The sequence below is a fragment of the Oncorhynchus clarkii genome, chromosome 14 (genome assembly GCF_045791955.1).
Source record: "Oncorhynchus clarkii lewisi isolate Uvic-CL-2024 chromosome 14, UVic_Ocla_1.0, whole genome shotgun sequence".
Taxonomy (NCBI): Eukaryota; Metazoa; Chordata; class Actinopteri; order Salmoniformes; family Salmonidae; genus Oncorhynchus; species Oncorhynchus clarkii.
In genome coordinates this window covers 2128000-2148056 of record NC_092160.1, presented here as the reverse complement: position 1 = coordinate 2148056, position 20057 = coordinate 2128000, and positions in this window count along the sequence as shown.

Sequence of the window (20057 nt, the reverse complement as noted above, 5' to 3'; positions counted from 1 at the left end):
AGCCATACTCCCAAGTACTTGTATGAGGTTACTACCTCAAGCTCTAAACCCTCAGAGGTAGTAATCACACCAGTGGAGAGAGGGGCATTTTTCTTACCAAACCACATTACTTTTGTTTTGGAGGTGTTCAGAACAAGGTTAAGGGTAGAGAAAGATTGTTGGACACCAAGAAAGCTTTGTTGTAGAGCATTTAACAAAAAATCTGGAGGGGCCAGCTGAGTATAAGACTATCATCTGTATATAAATGGATGCGAGAGCTTCCTACTGCCTCAGCTATGTTGTTGATGTAAGTTGAGAAGAGTGTGGGGCCTAGGATCGAGCCTTGGGGTACTCTCTTGGTGACAGGCAGTGGCTGAGACAGCAGATTTTCTGACTTCATACACTGCGTTCTTTGAGAGCGGTAGTTAGCAAACCAGCCCAAAGACCCCTCAGAGACCAGTACTTCTTAGCTGGTCCACAAGAATGGAATGGTCTACCGTATCAAAAGCTTTGGCCAAGTCAATATTAATAGCAGCACAACATTGCTTAGAATCAAGTGCAATGGTGACATCATTGAGGAGCTTTAAGGTTGCAGTGACACATTCATAACCTGAGCGGAAACCAGATTGCATACCCAAAGAGAATACTATAGACATTAAGAAAGCCAGTCATTTGATTATTGACAAGTTTTTACAACACTTTTGATAAACAAGGCAAAATAAAAATAGGCCTTTAACAGTTAGGATCAGCTTGATCTCCCCCTTTTAAATAAAGGATAAGGAGCCACTCTGGTTATCAAGCATGCTTCTCTTCCTCACAGGGAAATACGGTGATACATCTGTATCACGTGAGAAATGGCCGACTCCTGAGCTCTCATTCCATCCAAGTAGATGCGCAACACACATACAGGACAATGATGGGGACACCCTTCTAGGGAAGGCGACAGGCAAAAAGCCATAGGCTCCAAGGTGTGACAAAGAGAAAATGTCAACCCGTGCCAATGGATGGGGTTAGGTACATTAACCTGAAAGACTGCGGGCTCAAACAGTGGCTGGTAAAGAGCAGTCCACACACTCGCTTTAGGTACACCAAGGACAGTAGTAAAGCGAAAGACTGAGGAATATTACATCTCTATGCTTCTCAGCGGCTAGTAGCTGCTGTGAAAGAATCTTCAGCACAATAGACACGTCCCAGGACGAGCTATAGACTTAGAGGCTGGGCGTAAGTTTGGATAAACTGTGTTCCTGTCGGGGCCCTCGCAGGCTGAGAAAGCGGCTAGAGGACCTTAACAATGACGAAACCTCTCCGTCCAAAAAAGTCTTGCATTTTTACAGTATAGGATGATGGAAAACCGAGTGTAGGAAGGAACGATCTGTTTAGTCATATCATTCTTCCAAGAAAATGCATCAACTGTAAAACAGAGAGCGTGCCTAAGGGGGCTGGCACTCTTTTCCAGGAGACACAGGTCTGCTATAGCATCCAGGTGAGGGTATATAATTGCTTTGTTTGCTAGGGTACAAATCCTGCATGATGATAGCAGCCTGGACTGGTCTTGAGCAGCGTGTACCGGCTGACCGAAAGTCACTGGCCATCGAAGGGCTCGAAGATGACGGGGAGGTCCTGTGCTCCATGTAGACTGAAAACGGAGGATAGGCAACATACATTTGTTCTTAACTGACTTGCCTAGTTAAATAAAGGCTAAATAAAAAAAAATCAAGGGTGTGTCAGCTCTCCAGGTCACTGTTTTGGGAATGGGCTCTCTCAGGGCCCTCACAGGGTTGTAGCTTCTACCAGGCTCCAGCAAGTCAGTCCGGATAGATGTGGGCTCTCTGGGTACAGAGCAGCCGGTGGCATGATGTAAGATGTCAGGCAAGGTAGCCAAAGGAAAAGCAGCGCATTGTTCCTAATACAGTATTCCTAATCCTGGGCAGTAGGATATTACTGCTATGTCTTGGCCCTGCTCTATTGAGGAGAGTTGTTTAAAAGCGAAGATTTATCCTCAGCCGCTCGTAAGATGGGGATGCAGTGGTCTGGTTGCGTGAATCAATCGCAGTAGAAGCAGGATGAGGAAAAGCTGAAGCTTTGTGGACTCGGGAGTACAAGTTTGTTATTAAGGCACATGAAAGTTCACGTGTTCCAGAAGGCATTTCTGACACGCATTTTGATTTAAAAAATGAATGTTTACATTCAAATGCTTCTCCTGACAAGTAGTGATGTGCGTCAAATGCTTAGTTTCCTGAAACTAGTCTCATTTAATTAGCTTTCTCTATGGGATTTTCCATGTATTTGTTGGCATTGCTATCCTTCAGATTAGAGTATCAGTGGGGTTTGAAAACACCACCCCTTGTGTTCAGTGCCAGTATTGCAGAATATCCCGGTATGGCACAAGGTCGGCATGACGATATGGATGCCACCCAAGCCTAATAGGTGATGCTAGCGAATCCCACATGTGGTACATCAAAACAAGTATTTGAAAGGGAACCAACTGCAATGAGGAAATGCATTCTGTAGCCTGTTCTTTCAGCTAGGGAAAAGAGATGGATTACAGAGTATGCTGCATCACATTCGGCCGTGATTGGGAATCCCATAGGGCGGCACACAATTGGCCCAGTGGCGTCCGGGTTTGGCCGGGGTAGGCCGTCATTGTAAATAAGAATTTGCTTTTAACTGACTTGCCTAGTTAAAGATTAAATAAAAAATATATTTAAAAATGGAAGCACTTGGATTTGTTGATCATTAGGGCCAACATATTAACGGAAGGTCTTGGTGAACATGCAGCGCTGTACTGTAAAACTCTTCAGTTTCATGCTTTGCACGAAGATATGTTATGTTTATTGAAACACTATGTATAGATACTTTTTTGAAGAAATCTGTTATACAACAAAATCTGTTATAAATATGTATACAATTCAAATAAGCCTCGCTCGCTCAATTTTTTGGGAATATATTCTTGTCAATGTGCAGCAGAAGCGGATACTGAGGTGGATCCTTAGGGAGCACCAATGTATTCAGCTCCAGCAGACAGGCTTCATTGCCAGCTGGGCTGGAAAATTCCACTGCCTTGTTTTTTGCCTTTTGAAAGCAAGGTCAGGCCAGTTGGAGATGGATCCATGGGCTGATTGAAGCTGATATTTTAATTGCTCACGCCAAAGCAGAATTGCGTTTTGTGCTCGCAAACTTTGGATCTGTGATTTGAACTCTATTTCAGCTCCTGTTTGTAAGTTCTGTAAACTTTTTCACCATGAGGCCAAACATAGTTTAATGGCTGTGATAGAACTGAGGAGGATGGATCAACAACAATTTAGTTACTCGACAATACTAAACTAAAATGACAAAGTAAAGAGAAGGAAGCCTGTACAGAATTACAAATATTCCAAAACATGCATCCTGTTTTCAATAAGGCACTAAAGTAAAGCTGCAAGAAATGTGGCAAGAAATACACTTTATGCCCTGAATACAAAGCATTATGTTAGTGTCAAATCCAACACGTCACTGAGTAATGGAATATCTACATAGGTGTACAGAGGCCCATTATCAGCAACCATCACTCCTGTGTTCCAATGGCACGTTGTGTTAGCTAATCCAGGTTTATTATTTTGAAAGGCCAATTGATCATTAGAAAACCCTTTTGCAATTGTTAGCACAGCTGAAAACTGTTGTTTTGATTTAAAGAAGCAATAAAAACTGGTCTTTAGACTAGTTGAGTATCTGGAGTATCAGTATTTGTGGGTTTGATTACAGGCTCAAAATGGCCAGAAACAAAGAACTTTCTTCTGAAACTGTTCAGTTTATTCTTGTTCTGAGAAATGAAGGCTATTCCATACGAGAAATTGCCAAGAAACTGAAGATCTCGTACAACGCTGTGTACTACCCCCATCACAGAACAGCACAAACTGGCTCTAACCAGAATAGAAAGAGTGGGATGCCCCGATGCACAGCTGAGCAAGAAGACAAGTACATTCGAGTGTCTAGTTTGAGAAACCGACGCTTCACAAGTCCTCAACTGGCAGCTTCATTAAATAGTACCAGAAAAACACCAGTCTCAACATCAACAGTGAAGAGGCGACCCTGGGATGCTGGCCTTCTAGACAGAGTTGCAAAGGAAAATCCATATCTCAGACTGGCCAAATAAGATTAAGATGGGCAAAACTACACAGACACTGGACAGAGGAACTCTGCCTAGGTCAGCATCCTGTAATCGAACCCACAAATACTGATACTCCAGATACTCAACTAGTCTAAAGACCAGCTTTATTGCTTCTTTAATCAAAACAAAAGATTTCAGCTGTGCTAACATAATTGCAAAATGGTTTTCTAATGATCAATTAGCCTTTTCAAAATGATAAACTTGGATTAGCTAACACACAACGTGCCATTGGAACACAGGAGTGATGGTTGCTGATAATGAGCCTCTGTATGCCTATGTAGCGATTTCATACAAAATCTGCCGTTTCCAGCTACAATAGTCATTTACAACATTAACAATGTCTACACTGTATTTCTGATTTAATTTGATGTATTTTAATGGACCAAAAAGGTCATTTTCTTTCAAAAACACTGACATTTCTAAGTGACCCCAAACTTTTGAACAGTAGTGTATACATTTTCACTTTGTCATTATAGGGTATTTTGTGTACATGTGTGAGAGAAAACATCTATTTAATCCATTTTGAATTCCGAGTGTAAGAAACAAAATGTGGAATAAGTCAAGGTGTATAAATACTTTCTGAAGGCATTGTATGTTTCCTAAAACCATTTTGTTCCTTTTAGAATAGATAAAACCTTGAATGTAGTGTATGCACCATTTAAATAGGTTAATTTCACTTGAATCCGTCACATACTGACACACAACCTTGAGTTGCTCCACAGTCAATGCAGGGGGACAGAGCTTCATTCACAGACGCAGGAATGCAATTACCCTTAAGTAGACAAACATGAATTGAAATACAATGTGTGACCTAACGCTGATAGATGATGGGTATTAACCATGTAAAACTTAATATGATTACCAACAGGTGATCAATGTAGAAGTGGTCAGGGATCACTGCTTAAGATAATAAATATTGATCTGATACAACAACCATTATGGATGAGCTACCAGTGTGTGGTGAGAAGAATAGCCATTCTCACATCACATCCAGGGTTGGTTTTGAGAATCGCATGTAGATTGGTTGGTTGCGTTTAGGCTTGAACAAATCCGTATAAAATGAGTGACACTTTATTGTCTTGATTCAGGTGCACCTTATTAAAGAAACACGTGTAGTCTTATGGTAATGGACATGTATTCACATGCTCGACAATGATGATCAATAATTGAAGGATTTAGAGGCAACTGCTGAAAGACAGAAGTCTTTGATTTGGAAATTCAACTCCCAAGTTGCAGCAGCAGGCTAACGTGCTGGAGAATATGTAGAGAGTAAAGATGTGTTTACATCAGCCCTAACGTCGGACCCATAAAAGACAGCTGGACTTTGTTATGAACTTGTCTGCGGCCTATTACACTGGCCTTCAAAGAGACTTGGAGATTACCAGCACACTCGCTTATCATGAAGTGGAAGTTGTTTTGAATGCTGTCAGTCTGTCTCTACGGTCTGGTCTGGAGATTGGTTATGGCTCACAACAACTATTCAAAACAACTGATTTACTCCAGTAATTCAATATGAATTCAGATTTTAAAAATGCCAATTATGTTCTGGTGAAATATGGTCTGATAAACATTTTTATACCTAACCATTGATTTAGTTGACATTCTTCCCACTTGGCACAAACTGGTTAAATCAACATCGTTTCAACGTAATTTGTCAAAGTATTGTGACGTTGAATCTATGTTTGGAACAGATTTGGATTTGCAAAAAGTAATTAACCGGTACTGTTTTCATATCATTTCAACCAGCATTGCAAACATTTAAATTATATTTTATATTTGAGATTCTTCAAAGTAGCTACCCTTTGCCTTGATGACAGCTTTACACACTCTTGGTATTCTCTCAACCAGCTTCACCTGGAATGCTTTTCCAACAATCTTGAAGGAGTTCACAAACATGCTGAGCACTTGTTAGCTGCTTTTCGTTCACTCTGTGGTCCAACTCATCCCAAACCATCTCAATTTGGTTGAGGTTGGGTGATTGTGGAAGCCAGGTCATCTGGTGCAGCACTCCATCACTATCCTTCTTGGTCCAATAGCCCTTACACAGCCTTGAGGTGTGTTGGGTCATTTTCCTGTTGAAAAACAAATTATAGTCCCACTAAGCCCAAACCAGATGGGATGGTGTATCGCTGCAGAATGTTGTGGTAGCCATGCTGGTTAAGTGTGCCTTAAATTGTAAATAAATCACTGACAGTGTCACCAGCAAAGCACCATCACACACCCTCTTCCATGCTTCACTGTGGGAACTACACATGCGGAGATCTTCCGTTCACCTACTGTGCGTCTCACAAAAACACAGCAGTTGGAACCAAAAATATACATTTGGACAGACAGATTTCCACCGGTCTAATGTCCATTGCTTGTGTTTCTTGACCCAAGCAAGACTTTTCTTCTTATTGGTTTCCTTTAGTAGTGGTTTCTTTGCAGCAGTTCGACCATGAATGCCTGATTCACACATCTCACCATCAACTGTTCAGAAGAGACTGTGTCTTACTTGAACTCTGTGAAGCATTTATTAGGGCTGCAGTTTCTGAGGCTGGTAACTCTAATAAACTTATCCTCTGCAGCAGAGGTAACTTTGGGTATTCTTTCCCTGTGGTGGTCGTCATGAGAGCCACTCATCGTTGATGGTTTTGTGTGTGCACTGGAAGAAACTTTCAAAAAGTTCTGCTTTGACTGACCTTCATGTCTTAAAGCTATGATGGACTGTCGTTTCTCTTTGCTTGTTTGAGCTGTTCTTACCATAGTATGGACTTTGTCTTTTTCCAAATAGGGCTTTCTTCTGTATACCACCCCTACCTTGTCACAACGCAACTGATTGGCTCAAATGCATTAACCTCTTGGATCTCTAGGGGCGCTATTTCATTTTTGGATAAAAAACGTTCCCGTTTTAAGTGCAATATTTTGTCACGAAAAGATGCTCGACTGTGCATATTATTGACCGTTTTGGAAAGAAAACACTCTGAAGTTTCAGAATCTGCAAAGATATTGTCTGTAAGTGCCCCAGAACTCATTCTACAGGCGAAACAAAGATGATACGTCAACCAGGAAATGAGCAGAATCTCTGAAGCTCTGTTTTCCATTGTCTCCTTATATGACTGTGATTGCGCAAGGAATGAGCCTACACTTTCTGTCGTTTCCCCAAGGTGTTTGCAGCATTGTGATGTATTTGTAGGCATATCATTGGAAGATTGACCATAAGAGACTACATTTTCCAAGTGTCCGCCTGGTGTCCCTGCGTCGAAATTGGAGCGCAAAGCCAGGAACAATTATTTTTCCATTTGAGAGCAAGGAGAAACCAGGCTTCCACGAAGGATATATCATCAAAGAGATATGTGGAAAAACACCTTGAGGATTGATTCTAAACCACGTTTGCCATGTTTCAGTCGATATTATGGAGTTAATTTGGAAAAAAGTGTGATGTACAAAACGGAGCTATTTCTAATACACAAAGAATCTTTTTGGAAAAACTGAGCATCTGCTATCTAACTGAGAGTCTCCTCATTGAAAACATCAGAAGTTCTTCAAAGGTAAGTTATTTTATTTGAAGGCTTTACTTGTTTTTGTGATAGTTGCCTGCTAAATGCTAACGCTAATGCTAACACTAAATGCTATGCTAGCTAGCTACTGTTACACAAATGATTGTTTTCCTATGGTTGAAAAGCATATTTTGAAAATCTGAGATGACAGTGTTGTTAACAAAAGGCTAAGCTTGAGAGATAGCATATTTATTTCATTTCATTTGCGATTTTCATGAATAGTTAACGTTGCGTTATGGTAATGAGCTTAGGTCTATAAATAGAATCCCGGATCCGGGTTTGGTCGTCGCAACAGGTTAAGAAGGAAAGAAATTCCACTAATTAACTTTTAACAAGGCACATCTGTTAATTGAAATTCATTCCAGGTGACTACCTCATGAAGCCGGTTGAGAGAATGCCAAGAGTGTGCAAAGCTGTCATCAAGTCAAAAGGTGGCTACTTTGAAGAATCTCAAATATAAAATATATTTTGATTTAATACTTTTTTGGTTACTACATTAATCCATATGTGTTATTTCATAGTTGTGATCGCTTCACTATTATTCTACAATGTAGAAAATAGTACAAATCAAGAAAAACCCTAGAATGAGTAGGTGTGTCCAAACTTTGGACTGGTACTGTATATGATGAAATTGCTTTAAATTCGATGTAGAATGGTGAAACATCTCACGTAGACTCTACATGGAAATTGCAACACAATTCATGTTACGTGGTGTTGTAAATGTGTTGAACATACAACATCAGATCCATGTCACATTTCCAACATTTTCTATATGTTCTCACTGTTTAATCAACGTCTGTTTTTCACCCTATATTACATTTTGGATGGTTGAAATTGTTGAATTTCATTTTTGATCTGACATTTTATTTGATATTTTTTCATTGTTGATAGTAAAATGGTATGTTTAATCGGCCCAGAAGCGGGGGGGGGGGTTGGGGAATGATTGAATCGGGCTGGAATCGGCTGTCGGACTCAGCCCGGAATCTAAATAAATGACTGCCCAGAATCGGCCCATGTACATCGGGCCGTTTCTGTCTACCGGAATTCAGCCGACTTTGTTGGCATCTTACCAGAATCCCCCCAGAAGCGACCCGATGCAAATTTCTTAAATGTTTGCAAAATTGCCCAATTTAGTAATGTTAAATATTAATATATTACATTTAATGCATACAAATTATACCCACCCCCCAAAAAACATTGTCGGAGGACACACCGTACACCTGGTGACCGTGGCAGCACACATGCCACAGGAGTCACTACATCCCAGCCGGCCAAACCCTCCCCTAACTTGGACGACGCTGTGCCAAGGGTCTCAAACCAGCATCTGTAGCAACACAGTTTGAAACTGTGGGAGGCTCCATCCACAAAGTTTTTAATGCTTATCAATTGCCTTGCACAAAGTATAAAAATACTAAAAAATAACTTAAACAGACTCTAAAGAATGTAATTTAAGTGTTAATTGTATTTTTTGATCACAGAAACAATGAGAAAATATTGGAAAATAAATAATGAAATTATTAATATTTATATAAAGCAGCCCGTGTAATCATCTGCCAGAGAGTAGTCCCAATGTAATACATTTGGGCCAGATAACTCAAACCGGAATCGGTCTAGCATAATCCCCGCATCCTAGCTATACAGTGCCTTGCGAAAGTATTCGGCCCCCTTGAACTTTGCGACCTTTTGCCACATTTCAGGCTTCAAACATAAAGATATAAAACTGTATTTTTTTGTGAAGAATCAACAACAAGTGGGACACAATCATGAAGTGGAACGACATTTATTGGATATTTCAAACTTTTTTAACAAATCAAAAACAAAAATTGGGCGTGCAAAATGATTCAGCCCCTTTACTTTCAGTGCAGCAAACTCTCTCCAGAAGTTCAGTGAGGATCTCTGAATGATCCAATGTTGACCTAAATGACTAATGATGATAAATACAATCCACCTGTGTGTAATCAAGTCTCCGTATAAATGCACCTGCACTGTGATAGTCTCAGAGGTCCGTTAAAAGCGCAGAGAGCATCATGAAGAACAAGGAACACACCAGGCAGGTCCGAGATACTGTTGTGAAGAAGTTTAAAGCCGGATTTGGATACAAAATATTTCCCAATCTTTAAACATCCCAAGGAGCACTGTGCAAGCGATAATATTGAAATGGAAGGAGTATCAGACCACTGCAAATCTACCAAGACCTGGCCGTCCCTCTAAACTTTCAGCTCATACAAGGAGAAGACTGATCAGAGATGCAGCCAAGAGGCCCATGATCACTCTGGATGAACTGCAGATATCTACAGCTGAGGTGGGAGACTCTGTTCATAGGACAACAATCAGTCGTATATTGCACAAATCTGGCCTTTATGGAAGAGTGGCAAGAAGAAAGCCATTTCTTAAAGATATCCATAAAAAGTGTTGTTTAAAGTTTGCCACAAGCCACCTGGGAGACACACCAAACATGTGGAAGAAGGTGCTCTGGTCAGATGAAACCAAAATTGAACTTTTTGGCAACAATGCAAAACGTTATGTTTGGCGTAAAAGCAACACAGCTGAACACACCATCCCCACTGTCAAACATGGTGGTGGCAGCATCATGGTTTGGGCCTGCTTTTCTTCAGCAGGGACAGGGAAGATGGTTAAAATTGATGGGAAGATGGATGGAGCCAAATACAGGACCATTCTGGAAGAAAACCTGATGGAGTCTGCAAAAGACCTGAGACTGGGACGGAGATTTGTCTTCCAACAAGACAATGATCCAAAACATAAAGCAAAATCTACAATGGAATGGTTCAAAAATAAACATATCCAGGTGTTAGAATGGCCAAGTCAAAGTCCAGACCTGAATCCAATCGAGAATCTGTGGAAAGAACTGAAAACTGCTGTTCACAAATGCTCTCCATCCAACCTCACTGACCTCGAGCTGTTTTGCAAGGAGGAATGGGAAAAAATGTCAGTCTCTCGATTTGCAAAACTGATAGAGACATACCCCAAGCGACTTACAGCTGTAATCGCAGCAAAAGGTGGCGCTACAAAGTATTAACTTAAGGGGGCTGAATAATTTTGCACGCCCAATTTTTCAGTTTTTGATTTGTTAAAAAAGTTTGAAATATCCAATAAATGTCGTTCCACTTCATGATTGTGTCCCACTTGTTGTTGATTCTTCACAAAAAAATACAGTTTTATATCTTTATGTTTGAAGCCTGAAATGTGGCAAAAGGTCGCAAAGTTCAAGGGGGCCGAATACTTTCGCAAGGCACTGTAAGTAATACTGCCTAAGGTGGCCCAGACTCGGACCACATGATGTCGACTGAGTATGACTCTCAGCCGAGTGCCCCGACTCTCAGCCGGAATCGGCCCAGATCCACTGTGCTAGCGATGAGATTGAGATCTTCTCAAACTGCAACAAAGGGTGGTATATGTGTGAAGCTGGCATGTTGGGCTCATGCAAACAACCTCATCAGGGGTGCAGTAAGTAGTTTATAGGTAATTCTCAAAGAGGTGCTCAATGTTCCAAAAGATGCACATACACTTATGCATACACTCATAGAATACAATACTATTATGAAATGTGAGGGTAACTGAATATTTTGGTGTTGAGCATCATATAGTGAAGACTGGTTGAGCATCCAGATTTCATTAAGTTTCAATAGATTTGAAAATCAACGTTGATAGTGTTCCTCTCTTCAAATCATCTAGCTGCCAACTTTTGCCTATTTTAAGCAGCCTAAATGATTTCCATCCATTTGTTTTTGCCTTGTTCACTGAAGAAGCTAGTGCCTGTGGATGATTATCTGAGTAATGTCCTATTGGAGTTGAAGGTGCTCCTCGTTCACGGTATCAATCTGACAAATAGTCATTACCATTTCACAGTCAAAGCTTTTCTTTGTGATGCACCAGTGTGAGCCATGCTAAAATGCATCAAATCCCATAGTGGATATTTTTCAAGAGAAAGATGTCAGATTAAAGGCTCTTGGAAAAGAAGGGTGGTGTTGCACTCTGAAGGGACACATCCAGAGAGAAATGATGGTGAATTCAATAACTTGGGCTACATGGCTAGCCATCAGGTAGCTACAGTACATCTCCATTGAAAGACGCTGGAGTTTCTTGTATTTCAGTCTTTCCATTGGATTATATGCATATGGTGTGCTTGAGTCTCATGAGGAGAATGTTAACTTTTTTTAACCTATATTTAACTAGGCAAGTCAGTTAAGAACAAATTCTTATTTACAATGACAGCCTAGGAACAGTGGGTTAAATGCCTTGTTCAGGGGCAGAATGACCAGCAACCTTTCAGTTACTGGCCCAACGCGCTAACCACTAGGCTACATATACCACCATTTTCATGCAGACTGTCTTCCTCTCAGAAAAAACATTTGTCAGAGGCTCTGATCTCCTTTCGAAGCTTATTGGAAAAATAATTTGCCCGACAACCTCGGTCACTAGCAGAACTTGACCGATGGAATGCCACTGAGTACAGTCAGTTTTTGTTCTACATGGGTCCCACAGTATTGAAGGATGTTGTTTCCAAAAAGTTCTATCACCACTTTATGTCCATTAGTGTAGCCATGTCAAGGTTGCTAAATTCAGATGATGACAGGAGGAGGTATTACCTTGATGATGCCAAACAGCTGCTGGTGCACTTTGTTGAGATGAGCAAGAGTATCTATGGTGATACATTTACGGTGTACAATGTACATGGTGTCGCTCACTTGGCAGATGATATTGCATTTCACAACAAATCAATGACCTTAATTGCCATCAAAAGCCCACATAATCCATTGGTACAAGTGACAAGGCGTTTGTCTGAATCAGACCAAGTGAAACACACTGCCAAGAACATTCAACCATACGTCAAGAATAACATGCAGGATTGTTGCTTCCTCCTCCAGGACAACCATGCATTTGTCAAAGAAATTATAGAAGATGGAAACATGTCTGTGATGTTATTCACCATACTCAAACCCTATCACAGGCAATACATAGTGATCCTTATTTTGCACAGTTTTGCCAAGTAAGATCAGATCTATTGGAATAGATTGGTTTGCAATTATGGCTTATATTATATTGTCTAATAATGTATATTTTCCCAGGTTCTAATGTCAGAGGATGTGGGCCAGAGCAGTGTGGATGGAAAAATAAGTAGAAGGTGTTGATCTAGAGCACTGAATCACAGACCAAATAAATATGACAAATATAACAAATATATAGAAAGAATAGGCTCCTAACCAATTGCACTATTTTGTGTGTTATTTCACATTGTTTGTAACTTATTTTGTACATAATGCTGATACCATCTCTTATGTCAGAACAGCGATTACTCACCTCGAACTGAACGAAGATATTTTCTTTAATGAGTCTGACGTGAAGGATATAATGTTGCTCCCAGACAATGCCCAAATACAGTCATTCGCATGAAGAAAATAAGGAAATACTGGAGGCAGAGATCAGTGTGCCTTGGGAGAAATTGTCGGCGAGTGGGTAACCCGCCTCTACCATCCATTCTATTAGTCAAAGTGCAATCACAGGAGAATAAACTGGATGAGCTCCGTTAGAGACTATCCTACCAACAGGACATTAAAAACTGTATTATCTTATGTTTTACTGAGTCATGGCTGAACGACGACACGGATAACATACAGTTGGCTGGGTTTTCCGTACATCGGCAGGACAGAACAGCTATGTCCGGTAAGACGAGGGGTGGCGGTGTGTGTCTATTTGTCAATAACAGCTGGTGCGCGATGTGTAGACCACACTATCTACCAAGAGTTTTCATCTATATTTTTCGAAGCCGCTTATTTACCACCACAAACCGACGCTGGCACTAAGACCACACTCAACGAGCTGTATACGGCCATAAGAAAACATGAAAATGCTCGTCCAGAAGCAGTGCTCCTGCTGGCCGGGGACTTTAATGCGGGCAAACTTAAATCCGTTTAACCTCATTTCAACCAGTATGTCACGTGAAACCAGAAGGGGAAAAAACTCTAGACCACCTTTATTCCACACACAGAGACTCATACAAAGCTCTCCCTCAGCATCCATTTGGAAAATCTGACCACAATTCTATCCTCCTGATTCCTGTTTATAAGCCCAAACTAAAGCAGGAGGTACTAGTGACTCACTCAATACAGAAGTGGTCAGATGCCGCAGATGCTACGCTACAGGACTGTTTAGCTAGCACAGACTGGAATATGTTCTGGGAATCATCCAATGGCATTGAGGAGTATACCACCTCAGTCACCGGTTTCATCAATAAGTGCATTGATGACGTCGTCCCCACAGTGACATACATATCCCATCCAGATGCCATGGATTACAGGCAAATCCGCACCGAGCAAAAGGCTAGAGCTGCCGCTTTCAAGGAGTGGGACACTAATCCGGATGCTTATAAGAAATCCCACTATGCCCTCAGACGAACCATCAAACAAGCAAAATGTCAATACAGGACTAAGATAGATATATATATATATATATAAAATATAAAATATCTCCATAAGTGTTATTTCATAGTGTTGATGTCTTCACTTTTATTCTACAATGTAGAAAATAGTCAAAATAATTTAAAAAACATTGAATAAGTAGGTGTGTCCAAACTTTTGACTGGTACTGTATATATATAAAAATATTACAAAAATAAAATATGGGAGAAATTTCAGCTTCTGAGGATAAAACTGACATCAGGTAAATAGCAGATACATAGAAAATGCAATAAGTAGTAACTGCTCGTTGTTTAAAATGACTTAAATTGTTTGAACCCTCAACCCACCATTCCGAATCAAAACATCAATGTGAAGACCAAAGCCAGTGAAGTGGAGGAGATCTTCAAGAAAAAACAAAATAAAACTACACTCATAGATTGTATAACTGGTATGTTTAAACTAGTTCTGTCAAAGTTAACGAGTTAATCATTCGTTAACGCGTGACATGTTTATTGGCTATTTATTTTTGTTTTGAAATGTTTCCATTTCTTCACTGCACAACACGGAAGTCAACTACAGTCAATGCTTTTTTTTTGTGTTTTTTTTGTTTAAATGTTATTGGGGTTTTTTGTCAATCATTTTTTATTTATTATGAACACAACGAAATGAGCCTTTACATTTCTGAAGACCGGAGCTACGTTTGTTCTGCTGCGGACATGTCTTGGATTCGTGTGCATGTCGCGAGACGCTATTTTTTGGTTTTATAACAAGTGACTAGCTACCTAGCAAACTGATAACTTGACCACTGACTATGCATAGATTTGGATGGCACAGGAACAACTAAAAAGGAATAGGCTACTTAACTTCTTGGATATAGGGGGCGCTATTTTAATTTTTGGATGAAAAAGTTCCCGTTTTAAACAAGATATTTTGTCACGAAAAGATGCTCGACTATGCATATAATTGACACCTTTGGAAAGAAAACACTCTGACGTTTCCAAAACTGCAAAGATATTGTCTGTGAGTGCCACAGAACTGATGTTACAGAAAAAAACCAGATAAAAATCCAATCAGGAAGTGCTGCATTTTTTTAAACCGCCTCATGGCAATGACTCCTTATATGGCTGTGAAGGAGCTAGGAGTCAGCTTACGTTTTCCACGTTTTCCCCAAGGTGTCTGCAGCATTGTGACGTATTTGTAGGCATATCATTGGAAGATTGACCATAAGAGACTACATCTAGGTGGTCGCTTGGTGTCCTCCGTCGCAATTATTGCGTAATCTCCAGCTGCAGTATTTTTCTGTTTGCTTCTGATGAGAAGGCAACTGCCACCACTGATAGATTATCGAATAGATATGTGAAAAACACCTAGAGGCTTGATTCTAAACAACGTTTGCCATGTTTCTGTCGATATTATGGAGCTAATTTGGAAAAAAGTTTGGCGTTGTAAGTGACTGCATTTTCCTGTGTTTTTCTTAGCCAAACGTGATGAACAAAACGGAGCTATTTCGTCTACACAAATAATATTTTGGGAAAAAAATGAACATTTGCTATCTAACTAAGAGTCTCGTCATTGAAAACATCCAAAGTTCTTCAAAGGTAATGATTTTATTTGAATGCTTTTCTTGTTTTTGTGAAAATGTTGCCTGCTGAATGCTAGGCTTAATGCTATGCTAGGCTATCAATACTCTTACACAAATGCTTGTGTAGCTTTGGTTGAAAAGCATATTTTTTAAATTTTTTACATTTATTTTTATTTTGAGATGACAGTGTTGTTAACAAAAGGCTAAGCTTGTGTTTGAATATATTTATTTAATTTCATTTGCGATTTTCATGAATAGGAAACGTTGCGTTATGGTAATGAGCTTGAGGCTATGATTACACTCCCGGATACGGGATTGCTCGACGCTAGAGGTTAAAGAGCTGCTTCAAAGGCAGGCTGCAAATGCAAGAGTGGGGTGTGTATGTATGTATGTGAGAGAGAGAACGGGGAGTAAGTGACCGAGTTTGTTTTGAATGGGCTTGTTTTGCATTGTTTTGTGTGGAAATTTCACTTAAAACCTGTTATGGCTAGGCGTCCCACTAGCGGCACACCTCAACAACATCCGGGGAAATTGCAGAGCTCGAAATTCAAATTACAGAAATATAAATATTTAACATTCATGAAAATTGTTTGTCCTCTTGGTTTTGCCTGCCATATCAGTTTTGTTATACTCACATTTTCATCCGGATGTCAAAATACTGCCCCCTAGCCCAAAGAGGTGTTAATGACCAATGGAATGGCTGATAATATGTGAACGCCACCCACCTGGGGCCCCGGGCCCTGCAAAACGAACTCACCGAGAGAGAGAGAGAGAGAAAGAGGCCCAGCCAGATCCCGGACTTGAACCCGATCGAACATCTATAGAGAGACCTGAAAATAGCTGTTCTGCTACGCTCCCCATCCAGCATGACAGAGCTTGAGGGATCTGCAGAGAAGAATGGGTGAAACTTCCCAGATACAGGTGTGCCAAGCTTGTAGCATCATATCCCAAAAGACTTGAGGCTGTAATCGATGGCAAATGCGCTTCAACAAAGTACTGAGTAATGGGTCTGAAAACGTATGTAAATGTGACTTTTCAGTTTTTAATATTTTTATAGATTGCAAACATTTCTAAAAACCTGTTTTTGCTTTGTCATTATTGGGTTTTGTGTGTAGATTGATGAAGAAAAACTTTCTTAAAAAAAAAATCTATTTTAGAACAAGACTGTAACGTAACAAAATGTGGAAAAAGTCAAGGAGTCTGAATACTTTCCGAATCCACTGTAGACCCTAAGACAGGAAGATACATTTTGCACCATGAGTAGAATTGTTTTCTACATATCAGCGTGCTTTTCAAGTGTGCAACATTATAACGGTCCTGGTTGATACAGTTAATTTTCCTATTCTTAGTTCTTATCCTTATTTAATGTATAGAAGCCTACATCACAAAATGGCAACTAGTTCTAAACATCTGATCAACACACTTCATGGATTGTTTTGGTCAAATCAAATCACAATGTGTTCTTAACCTCACTCCAAAATTTAAATGTAGTTGATTATTATTTGAGTATAGTTTTCCAACTCGATAGCACCAACATTAAAAACAACTGTTGGCTGTCTTTGTGATTGGGTGAATAAAGGTTGAAATCTCATTGATCAACGTCTCAACCAAATACTACTCAAATGTCCACGTTGAAATGATGTGATGTGCCCAGTGGATTATTTGCCCTTGCATGCAATAATATGGCAATTGGACGGTACGTTCCTCAAACTCAAGCCTGCATGATACCTAAGGTATGTTTGTTAAATGCACCATGTCTCGCGGGCAAATGGAGGTCAGTGGCTGGTCCTTGTAGCTTGGCAGACGTGAGTAGATGATCGACAGCGTTTAGCTCCAGAGGGTGTTGTGTTGTAGGGCATGGCTGGCACGCAGCACTGCTCCAGTGAATGGTGTGGCAGATATTACAGCCCAGGATCTGATGGCCTCCATCTGGCCCAGTGAGGCAGAGATGCCAGCCAGGCCAGCAGAGAGACTGTGCCCCCCTTTCCCCTCCCTGTTTCCCCATCACTGCCAGTCAGCCAGTGGAGCCGAGGTGGAGAGGGTTAGTGTAGTATAGCTGTCCCGCTACAGCCAGAGCAGAGGTCTATCTCAGTAATTAACATGTTGACACACAGCTATGTTTATCAGAACAGTCTGCAATGGAGGAGACAAGTGGTCACTACTATGTTCTCAACATACAGTAGGCTACAGCAGGGCCATGCACAGACCTTTCTGGGGCAGGTGTCAAAAAAAAAATAAGGCCTGAAGCCTCTGTAGTGAAAACGGTTACATTTTTGAGCATAGGCCTATTTCTTTTTGCAACAACACACTCACTCATCATCAGAAATTGAAAGCAAGCTAATTACAGTGCCTCCTGAAGACATGATTGACTACAAGAAAAGAGGGTGGGTTACCAGCTGATCGTTGATTGACGTAAATCTGCTAGTTAGCTAGCTCGATTTATTTTACTGATTGTAATTTACCTCTGTCTTTATCCCTTTATCCCTCTCTCCACCAGACGGAATATTGATGGTGATGTAGGCTAAATCAAGTATTATCAAGTGGTAATCATGCTGCTGTAAAAGTACTGTGGATTTAAACTATAGTGAACAAAAATAATAAACGCAACATGTAAATTGTTGGTCCCATGTTTCATAAACTAAACTAAAAATTACCAGAAATGTTCTGTACTCATAAAAAGCTTATTTCTCCAATTTTGTGCACAAATGTATTTACATCCTTGTTAGTGAGCATTTCTCCTCTGCCAAGATAATCCATCCACCTGACTGGTGTGGCATATAAAGAAACTGATTAAACAGCATGATCATTACACAGGTGCACCTTGTGATGGAGACATTAACACACTACTCAAAAATGTGCAGTTTTGTCACACAAGACAATGCCACAGATGTCTCAAGTTTTGAGGGAGCATGCAATTGGCATGCTGGCTGTCGGAATGTCCACCAGAGCTGTTGCCAAAGAATTTAATGATAATTTCTCTACCAAAAGCCACCTCCAACGTTGTTTTAGAGAATTTGGCAGTACGTCCAACTGGCCTCACAACTGAAGACAACGTGTAACCACGCCAGCTCAGGAACTCCACATCCAGCTTCTTCACCTGCGGGATTGTCCGAGACCAGCCACCCGGACATCTGATGAATCTGCACAACCGAAGACTTTCTGCACAAACTGTCAGGAACATCTAAGTGAAGCTCATATGGATAAGTGCGTCTGCTAAATGACTAAATAAGCATGCTTGTCGTCCTCACCAAGGTCTTGACCTGACTGCAGTTCGGCGTAGTAACCGACTTCAGTGGGCAAATGCTCACCTTCGATGGCCACTGGCATACTGGAGAAGTGTGCTCTTCATGGATTAATCCCAGTTTCAACTGTACCGGGCAGATGACAGGCGTTGTGTGGGCAAGTGGTTTGCTGATGTCAACGTTGTGAACAGAGTGCCCCTTGGTGGCGGGGGGGTTATGGAATGGGCACGCATAAGATATGAACACAATTGCATTTTATCGATGTAAATTTTTATGCACAGATACCATGACGAGATCCTGAGGCCTATTGTCATTCATCTGCCTCCATCAGCTCAAGTTTCAGAATGATAATGCATGCTCCATGTTGCAAGGATATGTTGCAAGGATCTGTACACAATTCTTAGAAGCTGAAAATGTCCCAGTTCTTCCATGGCCTGCATACTCACCAGACCTGTCACCCATTGAGCAGGTTTTGAATACTATGGATCTACGTGTACAACAGCGTGTTCCAGTTCTCACCAATATCCAGCAACTTTGCAGAGCCATTGAAGAGGAGTGGGACAACATTTCACAGGCCACAATCAACAGCCTGATCAACTCTATGCGAAGGAGATGTGTTGCGATGCATGAGGCAAATGATGGTCAGACCAGATACCGACTGGTTTTCTGATTCACGCCCCTACCTTTTTTTAAGGTATCTGTCACCAACATCTGTATTCCCAGTCATGTGAAATCCATAGATGAATGCCTAATGAATTTGTTTAAATTGACTGATTTTCCTTATATGAACTATAAATCTTTATTGTTGCATGTTTTGCGTTTATATTTTTGTTCAGTGTAGGTAGCTAGCTACACACACACTCCACTGCTGACCACACCTCTCAAGCCATGCATGTTTGTTTACCAGTCTGCACACAATCTCTGTACAGGACAGTCTGTGAAAAAGGTGCTACTGGGCGCGCGCGCAAGGTGTGTAGGCTACAGGGCAACAGGCACAACCAACAGATGGGGTGACAAACTTGACACAACTTTCAGGCAGTGGGTTCCGAACAACAATGACATTAAATGTACACAAAAAAATATATACCATCACCCAAAGGCCACTTTGGAGACTGCAAGGGCGAAGGGGATGTGCTCATCAGTCTGCACAAG